The 24,085-nt window shown below is 46.9% G+C and overlaps 1 long non-coding RNA gene across 2 annotated transcripts in view; it reads right to left on the bottom strand.

Moving 5' to 3' along the window:
- The window catches only part of LOC116275784, a 113,995-nt gene that overhangs the window by 8,714 nt on the left and 81,196 nt on the right, over positions 1-24,085 (bottom strand). Inside the window, exons 2-4 of one of the 2 annotated variants that reach the window (XR_004185086.1) lie at positions 6,131-6,234; positions 3,236-6,032; positions 527-1,044 (exon numbers count right to left, since the gene is read on the bottom strand). This is a non-coding gene — a long non-coding RNA (uncharacterized LOC116275784). Of the gene's footprint in view, positions 1-526; positions 6,033-6,130; positions 6,235-24,085 lie in introns of both variants that reach the window. The other variant, XR_004185085.1, reaches the window with a different exon arrangement.

Below are 24,085 nucleotides of genomic sequence, written 5' to 3'. Positions count from 1 at the left end.
TAAGCCCCAAGGTGGGCAGCAGAGGGCAGGGGCTGAGAGTTAGTGATGAGAACACAGTGTCCTCAGGAGCCTGCGGGGAGTTTGTGGTGAGAACACAGCGTCATCAGCAGTAGAGAATGGACAAAGGTCTCCTGACTCCCTGTCCAGGGCTCTCCCATACCCTGAGTCTCTAGGTGTTTCTAAGTGGCTGACAGCTGGTTCTATCTATTGAGTATCTCTTCATCAAGTCACCCCAGGTGTGGCTGCTGGGAGATGCAGGCATTTAAACTCACTGAGCAGTCTTAGTGCCTGGCCTGGGTGGTTTCCTGTGACACCAGGTTGGACTGCAGGTGACTGTGCTGGGGCACAACTTTGCAGTGGGTTTAGCTGCCCCTTTTCAAAACGACAGCCTGCTCCAGGGCCAGCAATTGACATTAACAAAGAAATGTAATGAGCTGGGTAATAGTGGAAATTGATAGTGGTAATTAATTGCTAAAAGCATGCAGAGACCATGGCAGTGGTTGGATGACAAAGGCAGAAACCTTACTTCCTTTTGTAGGAAGTCCTCCAAAAGGCTCCAAGTCTCTGTAAACAACTTGCACAAGCTTTGTGAAGATACAAGGAGCTGCAGGTCTCCAGTGGCTTTGAAGGCAGCCTTCAGTCTGAACACCACTCTACTTGCCACTTCTTTGCTGGATCATCTTGGGCAACTTGCTGTAACTTTCCTGAGCCCATGTCCTCATCTATAAAACGGGGAGAAGTCCCAATTTACAGAGCTTGTGAAGAGCCAATGAAGTGCTTCCAACTGTCTACTCCGCCAGTGCTTCTGCAGCTCCAGCTCACCCCCACCACATCAGGAGGTCAGCAGGAAAGTGGGGTGGCTCAGAGGCCACATTTTCTGCTGGGGTTTGCATCTGAGCCCAGATGGCATCACACAGCCTGGAGGTCAGGACAGATGTGAGAAGGAGATGGACTTTGTAGCCAACTCAAATTCTGGCACTATCGCGTATTCGCTGTGTGACCTTGGGGCAAGTCATCAACCACTCTGAGTTTCAATGCCCTCATCTGTAAAATAAGGATGATAATGACAGTTCCCATAATACATCGCTATTATTGTGAGGGCTAAATGAGGTAATAAAGTGCTAAGCACGTACAGCATATGGGACATTGCAACGTTCAATATAATTTACCTATACAACACTCTATTAGGAAATGTTTATAAGGTTCCAGCTCAGTCCATGATACTAGTAGTGATAGTGACATTTATGGAATGTTTCTCATGTGCTAGGTGTCATTCTAAGCTCTTAATGTGTATCAGCTCCTTTAATTCCCCTAACCACCCTATGAAGTAGATACCATAATTATCTCTGCTTTATGGATGAGGAGCCTGAGGGCTAGTGTTTGGTGATCACGTGAAGCAGAACTTGAAGAAATTATCTGGAAAAACTAACCAAAGCAGGTAGCTTTTCTGGGGAGGCCTGGCCACCCAGAGCTCTTTTGCTCCTCAGCACATTCTTCCCTGGATGGAGGCCGCTGTGGCGTCCTGTCCTGTCTGGGCACATAAAGACTCAGCATCCCTCTTGGCACTCCTGGAGGACTCAGTCCTGTCCTGCCCAGGAGTGCTCTCCATCCAAACCTCATCCCATATTTGGGTGCCAACCTAAACAGGGTATATGAGAGCATTCTGGGCAGAGGGAGCAGAATGTGGATAAGGACATGAAGTCATAAAATGGCATTGAATTCTTAGGAAAATGCAAATGACTGCACAGCTGGAGTTGGGCAGGAGGTGTGTGTTGGGGAACCCTGGAGGTGTATGACTGGGAGGTAGGCAGGGTCTAGAGCAATGGTTCCCAACCTTACATGCACCAAAGAATCACCTGTGGAGCTTTAAAAATGCCACTGCCTGTGTCCCACCCCCAGAGGTGACTGAGTATTGGGATTTTTAAAAGCTTCCTAGTTGATTCAAATCCCAGCTGAGACCCAATGTCCTAGAAGATCATTTAAGGATATGTAGATTATATTAAGCAAGTAGACCTGTACTGTACAGTAAATTAATATACTTGAGGTAAACTAAAAAAAATTCAGGTCTTCAGTCACACAAGCCACATGTCAAATGTTCAGTAACCACGAGTGGCTGCCATATGGGACAGCATAGATAGAAAGCATTTCTATTCACCTCAGAAAGTTCTCTTGGGCCAGATTGATGTAGACTTTATCTGGTAGGCAGTGAGATGCCACTTAAGGGTTTTAAGAAGGGGAGTGATGTGGCCAAGGGTTTGCTTTAGAAAGAGGATTCAGGGGCTGTACAGAAAAGGATCCAACAGATCTAATGCTAGCAAGACTAACAGCAGAGGGAGTTATTAGGGAACTGTTCTGATAGTCCAGCTGGACAGCGAAGCCCTGAACTAGTGCCTCAACACTGGAGCTGGAGAGGTTGGGATAGATTTGAGAAGGGTGAGAAGAAGAGGCACTGCAGGATAAACAGGCCCAATTGGATGGGGGTTGAAGAAGGAGGGTGAGTTTAGATTGCCGCTCATATTTTGGATCAGTTACTGGGAGGTTCCTCTGTGGCAATGGCTCCCAACCCAGGAGATTTCCCTCCCGGGGCACATTTGACTACACCTGGAAATATTTTTGATAACTGCAACTCAGGGGGTTGAGGGTTTACTGGCGTCTCATGGGTAGAGACCGGGGATGAAGTAGAGGCTGGTAAATACCCCATAAATCACAGGACAGCCCCCTAGAATGAAGAGTTATCAAGCCCGCAATGTCAATAGTGCAGAGGTTGAGAAACCCTGTTCTGTGGGATAAAGGCAGGAGATCAGTCTGGGCGCAATGGTAAAGATAATGAATAAAAGTGGAATGAATTGTGCTTTTAGTTCTTCTGAGAGTGGTTGGTGGAGATCCCCAGTAGACAGCAAATGTCTACTGGAGCTCAGGAAAGAGGAGTGGGGCAGTGATAAGCAACTGGGCATCCCCCCATCTCTGTATCCAGACCACCCAGTGGCTGCCCTGGACTCCTGTGGAGGGTGCTAAGTGAGAATGGGCTGAGAGTGGAGCTTCAGGGAGCAGCCACACTCCAGGGGCAGGTGGAAAGGGAGGAAGCCACATCTTTGGAAAGGTCTTTGTATGAAGCCAAGTGCTGTCTTCCTTTAGCCCCTGCTTTTATAGCATCTATAACGTCCCAACCATCCTGCATCTCCAGGCACTGCAGGCAGCGATGACTCATTCTTGCTGTCCAGCACCCAGACATTACCGTCAAGGCTGAATATCTCCCAAGCCTTGAGTTGTTTGTGAGTGACGTCTTCCAGACTCCTCATACTCCAACCTCTGCTCCTGCAGGTGTGGTCCTTTGGCATTGGAGGGAAGGATGGGCAGAAAGGCATGCTTCTCACTCCCAAGTGCGCTTCTGTCCCGCACAGTCCACATGTGTACATAAAGTGTGCCTACTGCAAGGTAGCTGAGAACGGGGCTTGGGCCATTTTCTGGTGATTGTCCCTGTAGTGGGTTGAATACTGTTCTTTCAAAATTCATGTCCACCCAGAACCTCAGAATGTGACCTGATTTGGAAATAGGGCTTTTGCAAATGTAGTTAGCGATCTTGAGATGAGATCATCCTAAGTTTAGGGTAGACTCTAAATCCAATGACTGGTATTCTTATAAGGAGAGAAGGCAGAGAGACACATAGAACTAAGTTCATGTGAAGACTGAGTCTGGATTTGTGCTGCCACAAGCCAAGGAACGCTCACAGCCAGCAGAACCTGGAAGGGGGAAGTAAGGATCCTCTCCTAGAGCCTTCAGAGGAAGCGTGGCCCTGCTGACAATTGATATGAGACTTCTAGCTTCCAGCACTGAGAGAATAAGTTTCTATTGTTTAAGCCACCTGGCATTTAGTAATTTGTTATGGCAGCCCTAGGATCTAATACAGCCCCCTGTGTTTAAAGCAGACATACCTTGACACAAATATCTAACCCTAGACTTGCTTGTCAAGCTTCCTGAGGTTTATCATTTGGGTGACAAAGGTTGGAAATGGGAGACCTCCGGTGTCTCTCTCAAAGGACTGTCTTCCATCATTTATCAATGGGTAAGCAATCTTAGAGGAGAGGGAGATTTGGGGGATGCAATAAACCCTGGGCTCCAAGGCAGCTTCTGGTAGCTAGCTAATCAGTTTCATGGCAGATTGAGCTTTTAATTCTGAATAGCTTCTAATTCTGAATAATAATAGATTATAATGCTGTTTATGGTAACTAATGTTTATTGGGTACTTATTATGCACTAGCACTTTATAGATAGTGCAATGAGATATCTGTACTCTTTACTTCAACCCTATTATTACCCCCATTTTAGTGATGAAGAAACTGAAGTTCTGAGAAGCTCTCTAAGACCTTACAGCTTATAAGAGGCAAAATCCAGATAAACCCCAAGGAGCCTGGCACGAATGCTGGTTTTTAGCCATTGTATGTGCTAGCCTGCAAAGTGATGAAGTTGTTGGGTGAGCAGCTCCTGTCCGATGATCGTGGCCATCTTCAGGAGCTCTCGAGTTACCTGGTTCTAACAGTGTGGGCACTAGGTGAGCAGAGGAAGGAAGACAGTAACTGCTGATTAAATGCCTTCAGGAGATGCTGGAAAAAAGATCAAACTATTTTAGGGACACCATGGGCCATCTTTGAATACTGGGATGGGAGGCTCTCTAAAGAGAAGAAGCCCCACTCACTGCTGTCACTGATGCTGTAGCTGCACACGATACCTGTCTGTCCTGACCTCTGAACATCTCCCCTGCCTACTTGGCCTTGGGTGGAAACTAAATGAGGGCCTCGAGACCCAGAGTGTGGTCTGTGGACCAGAACAGCATCAGCGTTACCTGGGAGCTTGTTAGAAATGCAGACTCTCGGGCTGCCCCCGATGTACTGAGAATCTGTTTTAAGAAGATCCCTAGGGGGATTTGTATGCACATTACTATGTGAGAAGCAGGGGGAAAAAATGACCCAAAGAAGTCCATAACTGGCAGTGAATTCTGTACTCTCTTGGTGCAAATGGGCAGAGATCAGGGCAATGGGAACTTCACACAGGGACCTCGACTTCAAGGATTTTGGGCCCTGGATCAGACGGCCTCATTCAAGACTATCTTTGGCCCCATCTGCCCTGTGATCTGACACTCTCAGTTCTCTACTCCAGACCCCCAAGCTGGAGATGCCCTTCTTGGCTGAGCATCAAAGAGTGACCCTCCAGTGGTTACCAGGGAATTAATTGGCGTTACTTCTCTTTCTGTATCTTCTCAGGGGGGAGGGATGGAAGCTTCTGGGATGAGGTCCCTGGCAGCTGAGCTCATGTGAGGCAGAGCACATCAGATTTCATGGATGATAGAGCTTTTGATGTGTACTTTCACAAGGAAATGCTAGACCATCCCCTGCTCTTTTTCCAGCCCTGCACTCTGAGAGGCAGTTGCTCTCAAGCTCAGAGATGTCAAAGGGGATGGCCACTAGAGATGAATTATGCTGCTCTGTTCTCGCTAGAGATAAATGATGTTGCTCTGTTCCTGCTAGAGATGAATTATGCTGCTCTGTTCACAGCCCTCAGATGACTGTGAATGCATGGGCTGAAAGGGCTCAATGTAAATGATTTGAAGTGTCTTATCACTTTGCATTTTCTTTAACACTGAATCCTTACTCGTTGCGCGACGACAGTAGTTTCTAGAAGGTGAGGTCTGCTTGGGTTTAGCAGAGAATTAGAGGTCAGGATATTTTTTGATCAGTCTCTCACAATGTTCAGCCCTGCAGCCTGAAGGTCTGAGAACACCGGCGGGGAGTGGGTGGTGGGTGCGTGGGAAGGATGGTGGCTCCGCAGTCCTGCCGTCAACGGTGGGTCCCAGAGACAGCGTGGATCACCTCCGAGATGACTCTGAAGGCAGGTTGTCCTATGACAGCTGATAGGACGATCTAGACAGTGCTGGGGCCCAGCTGGCCTTGGCCTGGGAGGATGACTCACAGCAGCGGGACCTTGTTAACCTGTTTACAGTGAGTCATCGGAGCCCCTCCGGGCCTTGGTTCCCTCAGCTGTAAAATAGGAATAATAGTAACTGCCCTAGCTGCCTCACAGGGATGTGAAATCTACAGCAAAATGAGCTGAAAGTGGCCACCTGTAAAGCACCTACCCCGGGTTACCAGGCGTCGCTTCGTGCAGCCAACGCATTCTCTGCTTCCCGTTCTTGGAGCGATCGCGGTTGAGAACAAAACTGTCCAAGTGGGGGGATGTGCACTGTGGTTAAAGACAGGGAGAGGTGAAGTCTCTTGAGATGACATTGGACTCTGCACATTTCTAAAATTCTGCTATCAAATAGTAGCTACCTCAAGTCCTCCTCGACCTCCTTCCTTGGACGTTTGATTAGAACATAAAAATAAAAAAAAAGATTTAAAAACCTGTTACAAAGGAAAGAAAAAGTGTGTGTGTGTTGGGGGGAACCTCAGCAAGTGAAGAGGAAGGGAAGCAATGTCTGTAATCTGGGAATACTGTACAGGCCTCTTGATCCAGCTATGGTCTCACCTCCTTGCCTGGGAACATGGGCCTTTTGTCATCTGGCCTGACTCTATCTCACCAGCCTCATGTCCCCCTAGTTGCTCGGGGCTTATTACTGGTTATATATTTTTGAATGAGTGGCCACTATGTTTTTGCTCGTGCTCATTGCCTTTGCTTGGAATTCCCTTTTCTCTCTGGGACATACCCTTCTTACCCTCACAGGTAAACATACAGGAAGCTAAGGAAATGTCAGTGCATAGCCCAAGGCCCAGGAGGGGCTCTAACAATGTGTTCATTTGACATTAATTTTTTTTTTTTTTAGATGTAGGTTCACTCTGTCACCCAGGCTGGAGTGCAATGGACGGGATCTTGGTTCACTGCAACCTCACATGCTTCTGGGTCAAGCGATTCTCCTGCCTCAGTCTCCCAAGTAGCTGGGATTATAGGCATGTGCCACCACTTCTGGCTAATTTTTGTATTTTTAATAGAGACAAGGTTGTGCCATGTTGGTCAGGCTGGTGTTGAACTCCTGACCTCAGGTGATCCTTCCACCTCAGCCTCCCTAAGACATTAATTTTTAAAATTTAAAAAAAGTGCAAAAGTAAGATACCGCATTTTGATTACAGTTGGCTCTGCCCATTGGCTCTTTCTACTCCATCGTCCCCTTCGCCACACCTGCTATCATGTCGGTGACACTGGAGGAGTCAGTAACATTCATACTGTGATACGATGGCTGGCCTAGCACTTCAGGGCCCTGACATCAGCGGTCTGGCATGGAGGAGGGTGTGGAGAGAGTGTTCCTGAAAGCCCCTCCTACACTCAAAAAGGCTCACAATACTTAACTCTAAATCGAATTGATGGTGACCTCACTAACACAAGCTAAATGTTCCCCCAAGTCAAGTTCTCCTTGGCTAGAACCCAAAATGCACAGGTCAAGCCTTGCCACGTGGGCTCATGGTATTTTAAGGAGTCGAAACACATTTTCTTGTTTTTAAATATTTAGAAGAGAAATTCAAGTACAAGATACAAAAACTTTATTTTAAAAAGTGAATAAGCTCAAACATGTCATTATAACTACAGTTCGGGAAGACATGTTGGAAGCTTTTTTCTGCAAAACAAGTGAGAAGTCTCAGACTCCTGGTTTGGACATACTTGATGGAAACCTTTTTTTGGATATCTTTAATTTATTTATTAAAGAACTGAGAGAATATTCAAATACAAATTGATGAAATTTGAAACAAAAGCTATAAAGATAAGCAACAAAATAATTCTGTTGAATTATACATATACTGTATATAATTTATTAAGAGGAGATGAACTTTAAATATAAATAATAGGTTGGTTCTTGGATGGTTTGCTTATCCAATTAATGAAGAGGAAAAAATCATATGAATATATTTATAAAAGATTTATATTTCTTGCTGATTTGGAATGAATCAACATTGACAAAGATAACATGAAACCTACAATATGCTGCTACCACAAGTATATTGGTAACGAGGTGTTTAGTGAGTGCCATCAATTTAAAGAGAAATTAAGAGAAGTTATTGCAAAAGAAAACCTGAAATGCCTTGAAATCTTGCAGTTTTTATATAAAAGATCCTTGACCCTTGATTTGAGGTTTTCCCAAATGGATAACAATCCTAAAAATTGTTTCTACAAATAATAAATTGTGAAATTATCAACAAGTATTTTTTACTGCTCTGCCTGTGAAAGGAAAGACTTACTTTAATATTCTACCTACAAGAAAAGATGACATTACAAATTGTTATCATATCAGAGGCTATCCAACATTAAATAAACAAAAAATACATACGGTAGAAAAGCATTTTAGAGGCAATTCAGGAATATTAATAAAAACATTATTTTTCTGACTTTCTTGAACTTGGTAATATTTTCAGTTTTAAAAATTGTAATTTGGGCTGGGTGTGGTGGCTCATGCCTGTAATCCCAGCACTTTGGGAGGACGAGGCAGGCGGATCACTTGAGGTCAGGAATTTGAAACTAGCTTGGCCAACATGGTGAAACCATGTCTCTACTAAAAATACAGAAAAATTAGCCAGGCTTGGTGGTGAGCACCTGTAATCCCAGTTACTCAGGAGCCTGGGGCAGGAGAATTGCTTGAACCTGGGAGGCAGATGCTGCAGTGAGCCAAGATGGCACCATTGCACTCTAGCCTCGGCGACAGAGCGAGACTCTGTCGCAAAAAAAAAAAAGGAATTTGTTGTGATTTCTTTTCTCATTCTAAATTAAGATTAGATTTTGTATTCAATTTTGGTTTTGTATCCTTTTGCTTAGAGAGGCTTCTACCTCCTCTTGCCAGTGCACATGCATGCACCCACACATGCACACCACTGTGTAAGCTTCAGCTTCCACAGACACTGGAACTGCCTGAGCTCACCCTTTCTGATTCTAGGCCACTGTCACTTCCTTGGGTCTTCCCTGACTCCCTGGTAGAGGACAGTGTCCTCAGCTCTGGGATCCCACATGACAACAAGGTAACTCTCGTTCCTCGCTCACGTGGCATTGTGTGTATTCATTTCTGCCTTCCTCCAGGGCAAGAACTTTACCTGGTGAATCTCTTTAGCTGCACACAACCTGGGGACTGGCCCTGAACACATACATTTCAGAATGTGAGAGTCTTGGGGAGAGATACCCCCATGGGTAAGTGATGACAGTCCTTGGTGCCCATGGCATCTACACTGTGCACACTGCCTCCCTTCAGCCTCCACCCCCTCTGTCTTTCCAGGAATCTTCATGTAATTTTTTGCTTAGCCTGCCTGCCTGCCCGCCCGCCGCCTGCCTGCCTGCCCGTCTGCTGTCGCCCGCCTCTTTGGAAGATCGGCAAGAAACCTGCCCGCCCTGAAAATAGCTCACTGCTATCTCAAATTCCTGGGCTCAGGTGATCAACCCACCTCAGCTTCCCGAGTACCTCAGACTATAGTTGTAGGCCACCATGCCAGGCTATTTTTCAAGAATTTTTTTGTAGAGATGGGCTTCACTATGTTGCCCAGGCTGGTTTCAAACTCCTGGGCTCAAGCAATCCTCCCACCTCACCTCCCAAAGTACTGAGATTGCAGGTGTGAGCCACCATTCCTGGACTTTGTGTAATTTTTTTCTTCTCTCCTTGCTCTCTGGAAAAGATCAGATACTCATTCAATCTGGGATTCAAATATCTGATTTTAGATTAAAATATGTGGCTTCCCAGAAGTTTTAGTTTTACCATGGGAATAGTCTTCACCCCCAAATATTGACACTCTTAGCGGTGGGCTTGCAGTCATGGTGAATGGGGGAGGGGTTTGGAGCCCAGGCAGCCTCCTGCCTAATCCAGGCATCAGGCTTCCTGGGGTCTGGAAGGTTGACTGGTGTGAAGGAGAGCAGGCTGGGAATGGCCAGGGAGTCCATAGTGGGAAGGAGGGAGGGAGGAGCTGAGCATGAATGAAGGGATGGAGAGATGTACCCAAGAGACAGAGGCAGTGAGTGGACCACAAGGAGAGGTCTGGGTCGGGGGTGCTCTGGGGGTACCCACAGTTTTCCTGCTTTTTATCTCTAGATTCCTCTGGAGAGACTGGAAGACCAAGATAATCTTATCTCTGAGAAAATCTGGTTCATTTTTCTCTCTTACAAAGATCATTTGAGCCTCAGTTTTCTCATCTGTAAAATGGGGAGATAATCCTTACACACAGTGACAAAGTTGGGAGAGGCAGATTAAATAACAGATGTGACTGCACTGAACACACACAGGGCTAATGCCTGGTGCAAAGTAGGTGCTTGATTAGTGTGCATGGCTGACGCTGTGAAGGGGCCCTCATTTGAACTCAGATGTGCTTGAATTCCCGCTAGGTTTGAATCTCAGCCTCTCTCCAGGTTATCAGGACCATGTGCCTTTGACAGTTTGGAAACACCTCAGTGTTTGAAGCCACAAAGATTCCTAGAGTAGAGTTGTGTGGAATTCCTGGTCAGGGATTTTCAAAGTATTTTAACCACATAACCCTTTGTTTGAATGAAATTGTACATTGAAGCCTTGTGTGTCAAACAGGTAAAATGGGGCTGGGCTCGTGGCAGCACAGAGTGAGGGGTTCGGAGGTCTGAAGACAGCCTCTGCATCTTCCCCAAGACACTTGCCCAAGAAACTTCCACTACACCCAAAGTTCCATTGTGGGAAACTGATTCCAGTCTAAATGTCTTACTTGTGGTTGGACGAGGGAAACTGAGGATCATGGAGAAGGAAGATAATTGTCCAGGATAACTCAAGAGGTCATTTGCTTTCTCCTGGACTCAGTTTCCCCATCTGTAATCAGGAGAGGAACTCAGATCTCCCCTATTTTCAAGTGCTTTCTGGCTATAACGCCAGTCTAAGGCATGATGCAAGCGCCACCTGGTGGTGAGAAAGGGCTCTGGAAACTGGAGAGAAAACCTGCTATTATTTCTCCAGGTTTAGGCAAATGTGAGGTTTTATGCAAATGATCCCACCTTTGGCCAGAGTGATACCTCTCAGGATTATAGGACTTTCAGGCTCCTTCTCCTGTTCCTCATGCTCTCACACTGAAAGGAGCATCAAGAAGCCCAAGAGAGGTATCAGGAGGCAGCTTGAAAATATTTCCCCCGGCTCTGCCACTAACTCCTGTGTGATCTTGGCCATCCAAGTCCTTCCCCTCTCTGAGTCTCAGCTCCCACATCTGCAACGTGAGGGGGTTAGGTGAATCCAGGGTTCTTAACTTGAGATCTATGGATCCATGGCTGGGGATTTTGTGAAACACTTGAAATTTTAAGAATTTGTGTGTGTGTGCGTGTGTGTGTGTACAAGGTATAAGCAGTTTTGGAGGGAAAGAGTAGAGCTTTAATTGCCTTCTTAAAGAGGGCTGTTCCTCTGAAAGTGTTCCCTGGTCTAGAGGAGCTCTGAGGGCAACCAGGGCTCAGGAATTCTAGGAGCTTCCCCTTTGGAATGCTTGTTCACTCAGACAACCCAGAGGATTTACATTTGGCAAATGCATCCAGCTTGCCAGTGATGTGGAGACATGCTAAGAGAGCCAAAGAAAAATGAAAAGCAAAAGCTCCCCAGATACATGCAATCGATGGCCAAGGAGATGCTCCTCAGTCTCCAGCAACCCTGTCTGGTAGGGACTAGAAGTTGGTAGCTGAGCCCTGGAACTCTGCAAACCTTCACCAGCTAAGGGTGCTGTCTAGGACAGCCTGCCTTCCTTCCTTCCTTCCTTCCTTCCTTCCTTCCTTCCTTCCTTCCTCTCTCTCCTTCTCTCTCTTTCTTTCTCTTTCTCTCCCTCTTTCTCTCCTTCTTGCTCTCCCTCCCTCCCTCCCTCTCTCTTTCTCTCTTTCTTCTTTCTTTGTTTTCTTTCTTTTATACAGGGTCTTGCTCTGTTGTCTAGGCTGCAGTACAGGAGCATGATCATGGATCACTGCAGCCTCCACTTCCCAGGTTCGAGTGATCCTCCCACTTCAGCCTCCCAAGTAGCTGGGACCATAGGCGTGTACCACCATGCCCAGCTAATTTTTTAATTTTTTTTTTTTTGTAGAGACGGGGGTCTCCCTATGTTGCCCAGGCTGACCTCGAACTCCTGGGCTTGAGTGATTCCCCTGCCTTGGCCTCCCAAAATGCTGGAATTACAAGTGTGAGCCACTGAGCCCAGCCTGCCTGGGATTTCTTGCCTGGATGGGCCCACCATGGTCCCTGGGGAACTTCAAAGGCAGGATTTACAACTGGCAGAACTGGGAGGACTCTAGTCCCCATGGTGTGGCCTCTTCTAGACCACAGAGATGGTCTTGTTGTCCCATCCTCACTTCCAAAGGCCCATTTGCTTTTGGAACCAGTGCTTTCTGCAAAGCATCAAGCGGTGGGAGAAGAAGGAAGGGAAGGCATTAGCCCTTGGGTCTCTAATCTGTGCCAGGTATTGTGCTAAGTATTTTACCATAACGAGCTGCTGTGATCCTCACAATAACCCTGGGAAGTAGGATTATTCCCATTAGATATTTGCAGACTTCGAGGCTCAGAGACATTTACTGACTTGCTCCAAATCATACAACCTGTAGATGGCTGGGCTGGGTTTTAATCATGTCTTGCAGCATATGCAGGATTTGGAGAGGTTTCCCAAAAGTGGCTCTCAGGGCTTCAGGAGGCCCTCACACCTCAGACCTGGGCTGCAGGCATGGTAGCTCTCAGACGCTGATGCTGATTCCAAGCAGGCAGATTTAGTGATTGCCCCAGCTCCTGGGCTGGCCTTCAGACTCAGTTTGAAGGTCTGAAGACAGCCTCTGTGTCTTCCCCCAAGAAACCTCCATTTGCCCCTATCAACTGAAATTGTCCATTTTTAAATTTTTGCTATTTGGATTTCTCATTTCCTGGGGTAGTGATGGTGACCGAGAATCTGACCCTGACACTCCCTGGACCACACCCTGCTCTGCTCTGTTGCTGGGCTTGGGAATTACCCACGCAGAAGTCCACACCTCCCCTCCAGGGCCTTCAGACTGACAGTTTTCAGGGACCCCTCCCTATACGGTGCAACAAGACCAGACCTGCCTGAGAGCGGGAGTTTGCACAAGCCTGGTGCCTGCCATCCATGTGCTCCGGCCCCACTGGCCACGGCAGCTGAAGGGAGGTTGGCTGCCACCACTCACCTGGCTTGCCCTCCCTGTCAGCCTTCGCACCTGGGGCTTCCCTGGGCATTTGAGAAACCGTCGAGCTTTTGGATGTCATGCTTCTTTTTGCAGATGGGACCTGAGGGAGCCAGAGTCCTGGGGATGCCCTGCATTTCTGTCTAGAAGAGAGTTTCCCAATCCCCCTTCCACCACTTCAATAAGCATTGTGACTGAGTCTGACACTACCTGTCCCTGCCCTCCGCCTCCCCTCCCCTAGTCACTGCTGCCACCAAATCATCCTATGTCCATGTTGGACTATTCAAGATGGTCCATTACAATGAAGTTGATTCATTCACATGTTCAACATATATTCACTGAGCCACAACTGTATGCCAGTATGTCCTCTGCTCAGGATACATTCTTGTTCTATTTATTTTTGTATTGTCATGCTTAGTGCGGGTCTGGACACATAGCATGCATTCCCTGCATTTGCTGAGTAAATGAACGAATGGCTGAATATTGGACTTGTAGCCAACTGAACCCTTTCAATCATTGTTGCCAGATGCTACTCTTAAGTCAAGTATCTGCCATCCTGAATATTGTTGTAGTCGCTTCATTGAAATGACAGGCAGGATTTTACCTTTGTCCCCATAAAAAATAGCATGTTTGTACCAGGTGTCTTTCTGTCCCTCCAGACCCACTGTCACCTTTTTCCACCCTGCTTTCTGCCCCAGAAACTGACCTGCATGGCCAGGCTCACCTGTTCTTGGGCTTCTTGTTGGGTTTGGCCAATGGGTACTCCAGCTGGAATCAAAGAGAGGTTGGGGATGTTTACTCCTCTGACTTCCTCCCAGGGTGATCACCTGTGTCCTTCAACCAAAGGTTACTGTTTCCTTTGATGGCCTCCTTCCTATGCTTCTCTCTCCCTCTGGGTTTTAACAACTGCTTCCTCCCCTTGGCCCTTAGGCTTAGGAGTGGTAATGACGTTGCAATTGCTACCCTGGGTTATAGCACTATCTTCAGATTCTTTAAATCTCAAAGCAACCCATCCTCACATTATCCCAATTTGAGTGTATTTTCTGTTATCACTGAGACCCCAACTGATAATATTACAGTCACCCAGTGACCAGCCTCAGCTCACAACACTGCTGACAGTTGTTGAAAACTAACTCTGTTCCAGGCACTTTACAGATACTATCCTTTTGATTCTTTTCTTTATATTTTCATATTTTTTTGAGATGGAGTCTCACTCTGTTGCCCAGGCTGGAGTGCAGTGGTTGGATCTCAGCTCACTGCAACCTCTGTCTCCCAGGTTCCAGTGATTCTCCTGCCTCAGCCTTCCCAGTAGCTGGGATTACAGGCATGTGCCACCACGCCCAGCTAATTTTTTTTGTATTTTTACTAGAGACGGGGTTTCATCATGTTGGCCAGGCTGGTCTTGAACTCCTGACCTCAAATGATCTGCCCGCCTCAGCCTCCCAAAGTGTTGCAATTACAGGTGTGAGCCACCATGCCCAACCCTGTTTTTTGCTTTTTAAGAGATGGGGTCTTGCTCTGTCACCCATGCTGGAGTACAGTGGTGTGAACATGGCTCACTGCATCCTTGATCCTCCACCCTCAGTCTCCTGAGTAGCTGGGACCATAAGGGTGTGCCATCATGCCTAACTAATTATATTTTTATTTTATTTGTATTTTTACTAGAGACACGGTCTCACTATGTTTCCTAGGCCGGCATCAAACTCCTGAACTCCAGCGACTCTCCACCTTGGCTTCCCAAAGTATTAGGATTACAGATGTGAGCCACTGTACCTGGCCTATACAATCCCTTTTAATTTGCTCATTGGTTTAATGAGGGAGAGACTCAGTTGAGTGATGGAACTAATACTCAGAGCCTAAATAATTTGCCAAACATAACTAGCCAGTAAGTGCCAGAGCTGGGCAGATTCAGCTCAGAGTCTGTGCACTTCATCACGATGTGATACTGCTGTACAGAGGAGTCTCATGGATGCTGACTTTGTCATATGACTTGTTCAATATTGTACTCAACTTCATGACGGCTGCAGATTAGATAAGTTTCATCCAAGGCACAGCTACTGTCTAGTTAGTGACTCTGATCTCCTTCTAGATGTCAATTGTCTTTTATCAATAGTCTTTGGCTAGAGTTGTTGAACTGGTTTCCAATCTACCTGGATGTATAACTATCCATTGCTCCAATGTCTTCACAGGGTTACCATGCTATGTACCTCCCTGAAATCTGGATGAAAAGTATCTTCAACAAATTCCAAACTAATCTATTAAACCCATTAAATTAAAAAAAGGGATTGAGTCTGTAATGACTCAATTAAGTCCTTTACTTTCCTGGAATTTTTCCTTGGCTTCCAATTCACTTCCTTCAGTCAAAACCTTGATGAATGACCCTTTCGTGGTCACAGTTTTACAATCGTGGGCTCCACTTGCTTTCTTCTAACCAGTACAACCTTGGGTGAAGTATGCTGAGGTCAGATACAGGTCAAGAGAGAAACCAGAAAGAGTTTCAGTTTTATTATACTGATAGTCCCTTGGTGAGAACAAGGCACTGGAACACAGGGGTTGGCCATGAGGCAGACTGGCCTGCTATGTTTGGACGTGGTGCCCCTGGAAAATCTCATCCATTGTGGCTGGTTTAGGGCTATCTAAAGTCTCCAGATGTTTTCGGGTACTGCAGGATTTACATGGGAGCAGCTAGTAGCCATCCTATAGATGTTAAAGATCAATTTTCAGACAGTAAAAGTATGGCTCACACGGCACTCTACTTCAGAAGTTTGCCAAGCCAGAGCCTGAATTTCTTGGTCTTGCTTCGAGTTGGTATCTGGTCTCAAACTTTCCCACATGGATGATCAGGGAGATCAATGATCATCATTTGGGATGAGGAAGTCAAACAAATCCATGCAGATGTTGTCTAAGAGGCTTCCCATGCCTTTGTCCCTTATAGCTAAGACGTTCCCCACTCATGGTAAGGGTTTAAGCTACTTCTCTGTTGAGAGAGCTAGAGCCCAGCCGTGGCCTCCTACTAGTTCTTGGCAACACACACATTTGTGAACCAGGAGAGAAGATGGAACCTGATTCCTAACCCAATCTCTGGGTTACACGGGCGGGGACAAGCTTTTACCAAACCCACCAGAGTTCCCCTTTGAAGGCAGCGAGAGGGATGCCTGCGTGGTCGACTTACAGAGCTGGTGTTTTCATTTCAGGAGTATGGGGAAATCACTGTTTAAAAACACGGGGAGGGTTCAGTCCCACGCTTTATGCGAATCATGTGTTCTGAAGGGAGAGACAGCTTTGAAGCTGCTGCCGAGAGTGCCTGGTGATTATACAAAGCAGCAGTTGGCTAAATCAATGCTTTTCATGTTAATTAGCTCTTCATTAGAACAGGGGGCTGCCCCAGAGGAGCCAGGAGCCGAGGGGACTGCTAGCCAACCCCGTCACCCCCGGTAACTGCATCCTAATTGGAAGGCAGATGTTGCGGCTTCCAAGGCAGATGGAGAAGGTGAAACTGTGCCTTCCTTCATTCTCCCTCCGCTGTTCCTGAGGAGGGGGGCTTGAGGAGGTGGCAGAGCAGGAAGGGCTCTTAGCAACACCCGATCCTGGCATCCTCGTGCTCTAGGCCCGTGGAGGGTGAGCTTCCTTAGCACAACTCCCCATAGCCTCGAAGACCGAGACCAGAGAACATGTTGTCTGGGAAGACTTCTGACTCCAGGGAGAGAGTGAAAGCAAGTTTCCAAACCAAGGGTGAGTCAACTAACGTATAGTCACCCCTGGAGTCAGCATGTGACATCTGTGATAGTTAGGTTTTCCCATTCTCTTCTTTAAAAAAGTTTAGATAGCAACTCTCTGGCTCTCTGTGTTTCTTTTTGTGAATAGGTTAAGAATAGGTTAAGAAACCCTATTCATAAGTTTAATGACAATTTTATTCTGGGGAAAAAAAAATACAAATTTGAGCATGCTTTGCTTCTAACTGGGGTTGGCAGGCTTTTGCTGTAAAGCGCCAGGTGGTCAATATCTTAGGCTTTGTGGGCCACACAGTCTCTGTCTCAACTGCTCAACTTGGCCTTTGCAGTATGTGCACAGCATAGGTGATACCCAAACAAATGGGTGTGGTTGACTTGGCCTCGGCCCCAGGGTCACAGTTGACCTGCACCTTTCTCTTGGATTTGAAGGCAAGCGTCAGCTGGCTGTAATTAGCACAGACTGGCAGGCGGTGGCTGTGTGGGCCGCTGTGAGGAGAAGAAGCCCAAGGCCTCGGGCAGGTTTGGTGGGAAGGGCGGCTGGGTTTAGTGATGTTTGCCACTGGCCAGGTAGGGAGAACAGCAGCTTCATGCCCTGTGTTTGTAGTCCTGCCTGGCAGCCCTGGGTGGGAGAGAGTGAGCTGGATTACAATGCACACAGGCTGCAGGGCAGTGGAAAGGGAGTTTTTGGAATGGGGGTGGCACTGTGCAAGGGCGGAAAGGACACTTTTTGTTTGGACACTGTCATTTACTCTCTGTGAATCTTCCAGATATCTATCTGTCTGTCTATCTATCTATCTATCTATCTATCTATCTATCTATCTATCTATCTATCTATCATCTATATCTATATCTTTTTTGAGACAGAGTTTCACTCTTGTCTCTCAGGCTGGAGTGCAATGGCGTGATCTCAGCTCACTGCAGCCTCTGCCCAGGTTTAAGTGATTCTCCTGCCTCAGCCTCCTGAGTAGCTACAATTACAGGCACCCGCCACCCTGCCTGGCTAATTATTCCACTTCATTCCACATGGCTCCCAGAAGCACCACACTCCTCACTTCCGTCTTCTGACCCTGCCAGTACCAGGATACTTCCCCCAGTAAAGCAACATCATCACCGAGGAACACAATAGCACCTGCTGCACCAGAGCCCCCCTGAGCATCAGGGCTGCACATGCAGCTTTGACACTGATTTTGATGAGCAGCTCTCTGTCCCTGGGCCACCCCATAGCTACTGAGCCCTCCTAACCCTGGTCCTTTTCAGTGAGATGCCACTTTTATCACATCACTGGGAGAACACAAGGAGGCACATTTCTAACAGTGCCCCAAGCGACCATGACTTTGAGCTCTAGTCCCGCCAGATTTTCAGGTTTCAGCCCTTCTTTAGACATTCATTTCCCTATTTGGCTATTCCCAGGATGTGCACAAGGATGGTGTCCTGGTCACTTTGGGCCTCAGCATTTGCTGTTTCCTGCTGGCCTCTGCCCTTCTCCCTGGGCCTCTGTGTCCACTGGTGTCCCTTTGGCCACAGCTGCTGCCACTGTGCAGGCCTGGGGTGGGGACAAGAGAGGAGACATCCTTTATGATTCCATCATGAGCACAGGGCCCCTTAATTTCCAAAGTGGCGCAGAAACCAGCTTGTAAATTTTGATGAGACTATGCAAAACCTTCAGGATCAAGTTTCACAACAGAGAGTTGTGATTTGATGTGATGGTCTCCTTGCCTAGCACTGGGCCTCTCTCAGGCCGTGGGCCCCGCTTCACACTGTGAGAGCATCATGAACCTGTCTGCAGTCCCTAGAATCCAGGCTCCATGCCTGACACCCTGGTCCCAGGCTGATGGTGACAGCAGAAACGGTCACAGTCTTCAACAGAAACCCCGCCCACAGTGTCGGCTTCTCTCCCGGCCTCAGTAGGGAAGTGGCATCAGAATACAGGAGTATGAGATCAGTCTGCCTCCAAAAGCCAAGAGGGTCTTAGTTTTGAATGCTCAGTGTTCAGGACATTGACTGCACATTCCAGGTTCAATTTCCCACCTGCAGGCTCTGCTTGCCTATTTATAGAAGTGCCTCTAACACAGGGCAAAGATGGCGTTTCCCCAGCCTCAGAATGCCTGTTATCTAAGCTTCATAAACGCACACACACAGCTTCTCAAGCACCAGCAACTGTATGCAAGCCCAGGACAGTGCCAATCCAGTGGAAAACACAGGAATGCTTCTCGGTGCCTGGGAAGAAGCAAGTCTGCAGAGCAGATGCTCACTCAAACACAAACCACGTGTAACGTTACCCTACACAACACAGAGCTTCTTAAGAAAGGCAGCTGCGGTTTGTCAACTGTGGCTGCACAGTACAATCAATCATCTGGGGAACGCTTGAAATGACTGATGTCCGTGCCACACTCAGAGCGACAGAGTCAGAAGCTCTTGAAGGGTTGGCCCGGGAACTGGCATTTTCAAAAAGCTCCCAGGTGATTCTGATGTGCAGCGTGCACTGGAACTTCTGCTCTGAAATGCCAACATCCAGGTCACTGGTGGTGTTCATCAGAATAAGCTGGGTTCTCCTACAGTCGCGCATTAATCCCAGTATTTTAGTGGCTTATCACAACAAGGGTTGGTTTGTTCCATCACACTGCCTGTCCATTAAGGGTCAGCAGGAGACTCCACTCCACACAGGGAGCGAGTCACAGAGGCTTTGTTACTGTGTGATGGCGTTCTCTTAAATACTTGTTTCCTTGGTTGCCATGGCAGGGGAAGAGACATCTGAAAGGTCACACCAGGCTCTTCTAGGTTTTAGGCTGAAAGTAGCACCTGTCACTCTCTCCCATAGCCCCGGCCAGAGCTGGTCACATGGCCCTGGCCAGCAACAAGGCAGCTGGCGAGGAGGTGGTGTTGGGGATGAGCAGGAGGCTGATGGATGTTTGATGGATGCTACAGTGTCTGCCACAGTGGTGTTTTACACATCTTGCCCCCCAGGATTGACTTGGTGCTTACTTGACTGAAGGGTCAGTTCAGGAAGTTATGCCAGAAGGAAAAACCAGCCAGTCTTAACACAGTGCTCAGGTTTAAGTCTCCATCACTTGGAACTGCCGGCCATTTTGGCATTTTTGTAGCTTCCACAAGTCCCACCAGAGTTTGACAGAAAATATAGCTATTTTGCTCTGTTACTTATGTGCACAGTCAGCCATTTCAGGACTTTCCATTGATTTGTCGTTTCTCACATTGACAGTGCACTGTTTTAAGTATTGCAGCTTTGCAGGGCGTATTGATACATTAAAAGCTCAATTACCTCTCACTGCTTTTTTATTTCAGATATTATCTTGTTTTTTTTTTCTTTATGCATTTTTCATTGTACAAACTTTAAAAATAAATGTTATAAAAATTGGTTATGATGTCTATTGGGATTAGACGTCTTTGTAATATCATCTTCTGCCTCAAGGAAATGCCCTATATTTCTAATTATTAAAATCTTCTGGCTGGGCATAGTGGCTCATGCCTGTAATCCCAACACTTTGGGAGGTTGAGGCAGGTGGATCATCTGAGGCCAGGGGTTTGAGGCTGCAGTAAGCCATGATGGTGCTGCTGCACTCCAGCCTGGGTGACAGAGCAAGACCCTGTCTCTAAATAAATAAATAAAGTCTTTTCTTGATTTTCTCAATGAATGTTAGCATTTTTTTTCTTATAGGACCTTCATATTTCTTACTAAGTTTATTTTCATAGATACACATACACACACCTATATATATTCATATGAAATGTGTAGAGCATATTTTTCCCATCATATTTTCTAACTATAGATGATATTTAGGAATGTTATTGATATTTGTACATTCTTTATAGAACAATCTACTTTACTAAACTTGCATGGATTTTTTTCCAGGTAGAAAATCATATTGCCTGACAATGAGTATAGTTTTGCCATCTTCTGTCTTATAATTTTGCATCTGATTTGTTACCGTGCCTTATGGCATCGACCAGGCCCTTCAGAACAATGTTTCACAACAATAGGAACAGCTGTGTTCTTGTCTTAGTCCTTATTTTAGTGGTAACAACTGCAGTGTTTACTGTTGATTGCTATTTTCAGATAGATATTTTATTATCTCAAGAAAGTATTCTTCTAATCTTAGTCCCTACAGTATTTTTTTCGTTAGGAGTAAATATTAGATTTTGTGAAATACCTTTTTGCCATCTATTGATATGATATGTGCTTTTTTAAAATTGCCTTTTTCTTTTATGTCCTTTTTTGGTCCTGTTGATGTAATAGTAAAAATTTTAAAAAATTGTATTTAATCCTTGAGGAATAAAAACAAAACTCTTGGCTTCATACTCAAGGCTTTTTAAAGATGCACTCTAAACTGACTTGTCCAGTCTCCCATCCCATCATCTCTCCAAACCCACATCAGCTTTACCTGATGACGGGCATATCCTGAAACCTGTAAAGTGTTTTGCAGGCCCTCACGCTGTTCACTTTGTCTGAAATGCAATACCCTTATCTTCCAAATGGAGACCCCCTGAACAATCTTTAGTGTTAGGGTGACCAGATATCTTGCTTTGCCTGGGACAGTTCCGGTTTGCACCGCCTGCCCCTGTGAAATCACCTCTCAAATGTGTCCTGAGCTGGACATGAATGACAATATATGGGCACCCTCTCCTTAGGTAAATTGTCCCTGCTCTCAGCCCCCTAAAGGGTTGAATGTCTCCCTTCTGCACACCATACCTTCCTGGACATATTTTCACCAGAGCTGTCTGCTACCCAGCAGCAGTGAGCTGGCACACAGTAGGTGCTCTAAATCCTAGCCAGGGGTATTGGTGGAATGAAAGAATGTTACGACCTCATTTTTAAAATAAGAGGAGCTCTCCTTGCAGGGCACCTCCCTCCTCACAGCATGTGCCCACAGAGGCTTTTCTGATGGGTAGCCCTAGGCCATGCTGCTAGCTGCTCAGCCAGCACCCTCAGAGAAGTGAAGACAGGAAGGGACTCCTGCAGGCAGCTTGCTGGGGCTGTTGGGAAATGCACACTGTGGGCTTGGAGCCTGCAAAATGGGGAGAGAGGAGAGGAGAGGAGAGGGTCTGGAAAGTGGAAGGAAGGGATGTAGGAGAACAGAAAGAAAAAAGAGGAATGGAGCAAGAGAAAAGAGAAGAAAGTGGCAGACGAGGAAAAGAGGGAGAGAAGAAGAGAGAAATGGAAGAGGAGGAAAGGAGGCAGCGGCTGCCTCAGAGCAAGGCTGTGCCCTGCTCGTCGCTCTCATGCAGCTATTTTAGGGGGTGCTAATTTCCTGGCTATTTGGGGAAACTTTGCAGGCATATTCACTTATCTTAAATGTTTTGAGCTTCACCAGCCTGTGATTGCAAAATAAGGTCATATTCCTTTTAACTAGTCAAATTAAAATAGGACAAAAGCTCTACTGCCTCTGATGTTAGACTCCCCTGAAGAGGTCCCATGGCCCTATTTCTGGGGGTTCCTTGGGGTGCAGTTCCCTGTTTGCTCAGAGGGTGGTGCTGGTCAAGGCTTTGCACCCCGGTCCCTCTTCCTCTGCTGGGGGCTGCCTCTGGGGTTGTGACCCTGGGAGGTCCTCTCCTTGGAAGGTTCTGCCATTCCAGTGACTCCCCTGCGCCCACCACCCTGAACTCAGGGGAGAGGGCCTCTGTTCCCTCTTCGCTCCTCAGGCTCTCCTCTCGACTTCCCAAACTGCATAGCTGGCTCCAGGCCCTAATTGTTGATGAGGTTTTCCTGAGAGTTGAGTGAGACTAAATGGGAAGCACGGCCCAGGATGTCACTTACAAAAATGCCGATCTTTAAGGTCCTGGGGACCTCCCAGCCTGGCCCCCACCCCACAGGCACTCAGCAGGGCCCCCCTCAACTCCCTCCCCTATTCCCCACAGCCATGTGGCCCCTGAGATGAGGCCGTTTCTCCTCCTCTGAGACCTGCCGCTGGGGTCTGTATTTGTCTCCCGTGACTGCCCTAACAAACGACCGTAAATCTAGTGGCTTAAAACAATAGAAATGTATTCGCCCAGTTCTGGAGGCCAGACATTCAGGATTCAGGGGCCGGCAGGGTTGGTTCCCTCCAGAGGTGCTGAGGGAGAAACTGTCCCTTGCTTCTCTCCTAGCTTGTGGCAGCTGGGGCCATGCTTGGGACTCCCTTGGCTTGTGGAGGTGCCACTCCAACCTCTGCCTCCATCTTCACACGGTCCTTTTCTCCGTGTGTCTTAAATCTCCCTCTCTTTATTCTTGTAAGAACAACAGTTATTGGATTTAGGGCCTACCCTAAATCCAGGATGATCTCATCTCAAGAGCCTTAACTTACTTACATCTGCAAAGACTCTATTTCCAAATAAGGTCACATTCGCAGGTACCAAGGGTCAAGACTTGGACATATTTATATTTTTTGAGGCCACAATTCAACTCGCCACAGAGTCCTTATTTCCTATTCAGGGTGGTCACTTTCTAGGATGAAGGGCTATTAATCCTATATCAGCTACAAGTGTGTGGTCTTGCTCTTTGATCCCCAGAGACAACTAAATTACATTGAACACATGAGTCCAATATCCATCCTTGTTATACACGTCCTTTTGAAGGACACTCGGAGTTGCTTGCAGGGTGAACTGAGTGGACAGGGGTGCTCTAACCATCAGAAGGATAGTTCATGTCATAAACAGAAGGGCACGAGACACTAAATCTTCATGGAAGAGGAGCAGCAGGGGTAATGGTGGTCGTTAACCCCTGCATTGTAAAGGTAGTGGACTGGGAGCTGGAAGAGGGAAACCAGAGATTCTCTGAATGCCTTAGGATGGCTCTAGCTCACCAAGGCTTGAGTCCGTTAATGACCAGGTGCTGATAGTGGGATTAGAAGAGGCTGTCATGGTCACACAGTCCAGCTTTTCCTAAATTGTGCCTCCCAAGGTCTAAGAATGTTGCAGCAGGCATTAAATAGGAGAGGGGATGGGGGAAGAGTTAATTCTGTGATCAAACCAGTAGAGAACACTAGAGTTAAGCAAAGACGAATGCATTTCCATCGTGAAGAACTTCTTGGTATCTTAAGCCAAGGGTTGCAAACTGAAATGGTCTGCAGGGGCCAGGCAAGTAGTGGGGATGACAGGGACTATAGTGACCAGATGGGGACTGTGGGACACTGGGGAGTGTCAGCCCTGTCTTGGGGGGCAGGCATCATTGTACAGGCATTTCGGATCTGATGTTAGGAGGCGCTGAGGCTGCTGAGGTAAGGAGTCAAGGGCAGAATACACAA

Source organism: Papio anubis, chromosome 7, assembly GCF_008728515.1.
Source record: "Papio anubis isolate 15944 chromosome 7, Panubis1.0, whole genome shotgun sequence".
Taxonomy (NCBI): Eukaryota; Metazoa; Chordata; class Mammalia; order Primates; family Cercopithecidae; genus Papio; species Papio anubis.
Note: the sequence above shows the minus strand (reverse complement) of the source record. Positions and strands in the feature narration are given on the sequence as shown.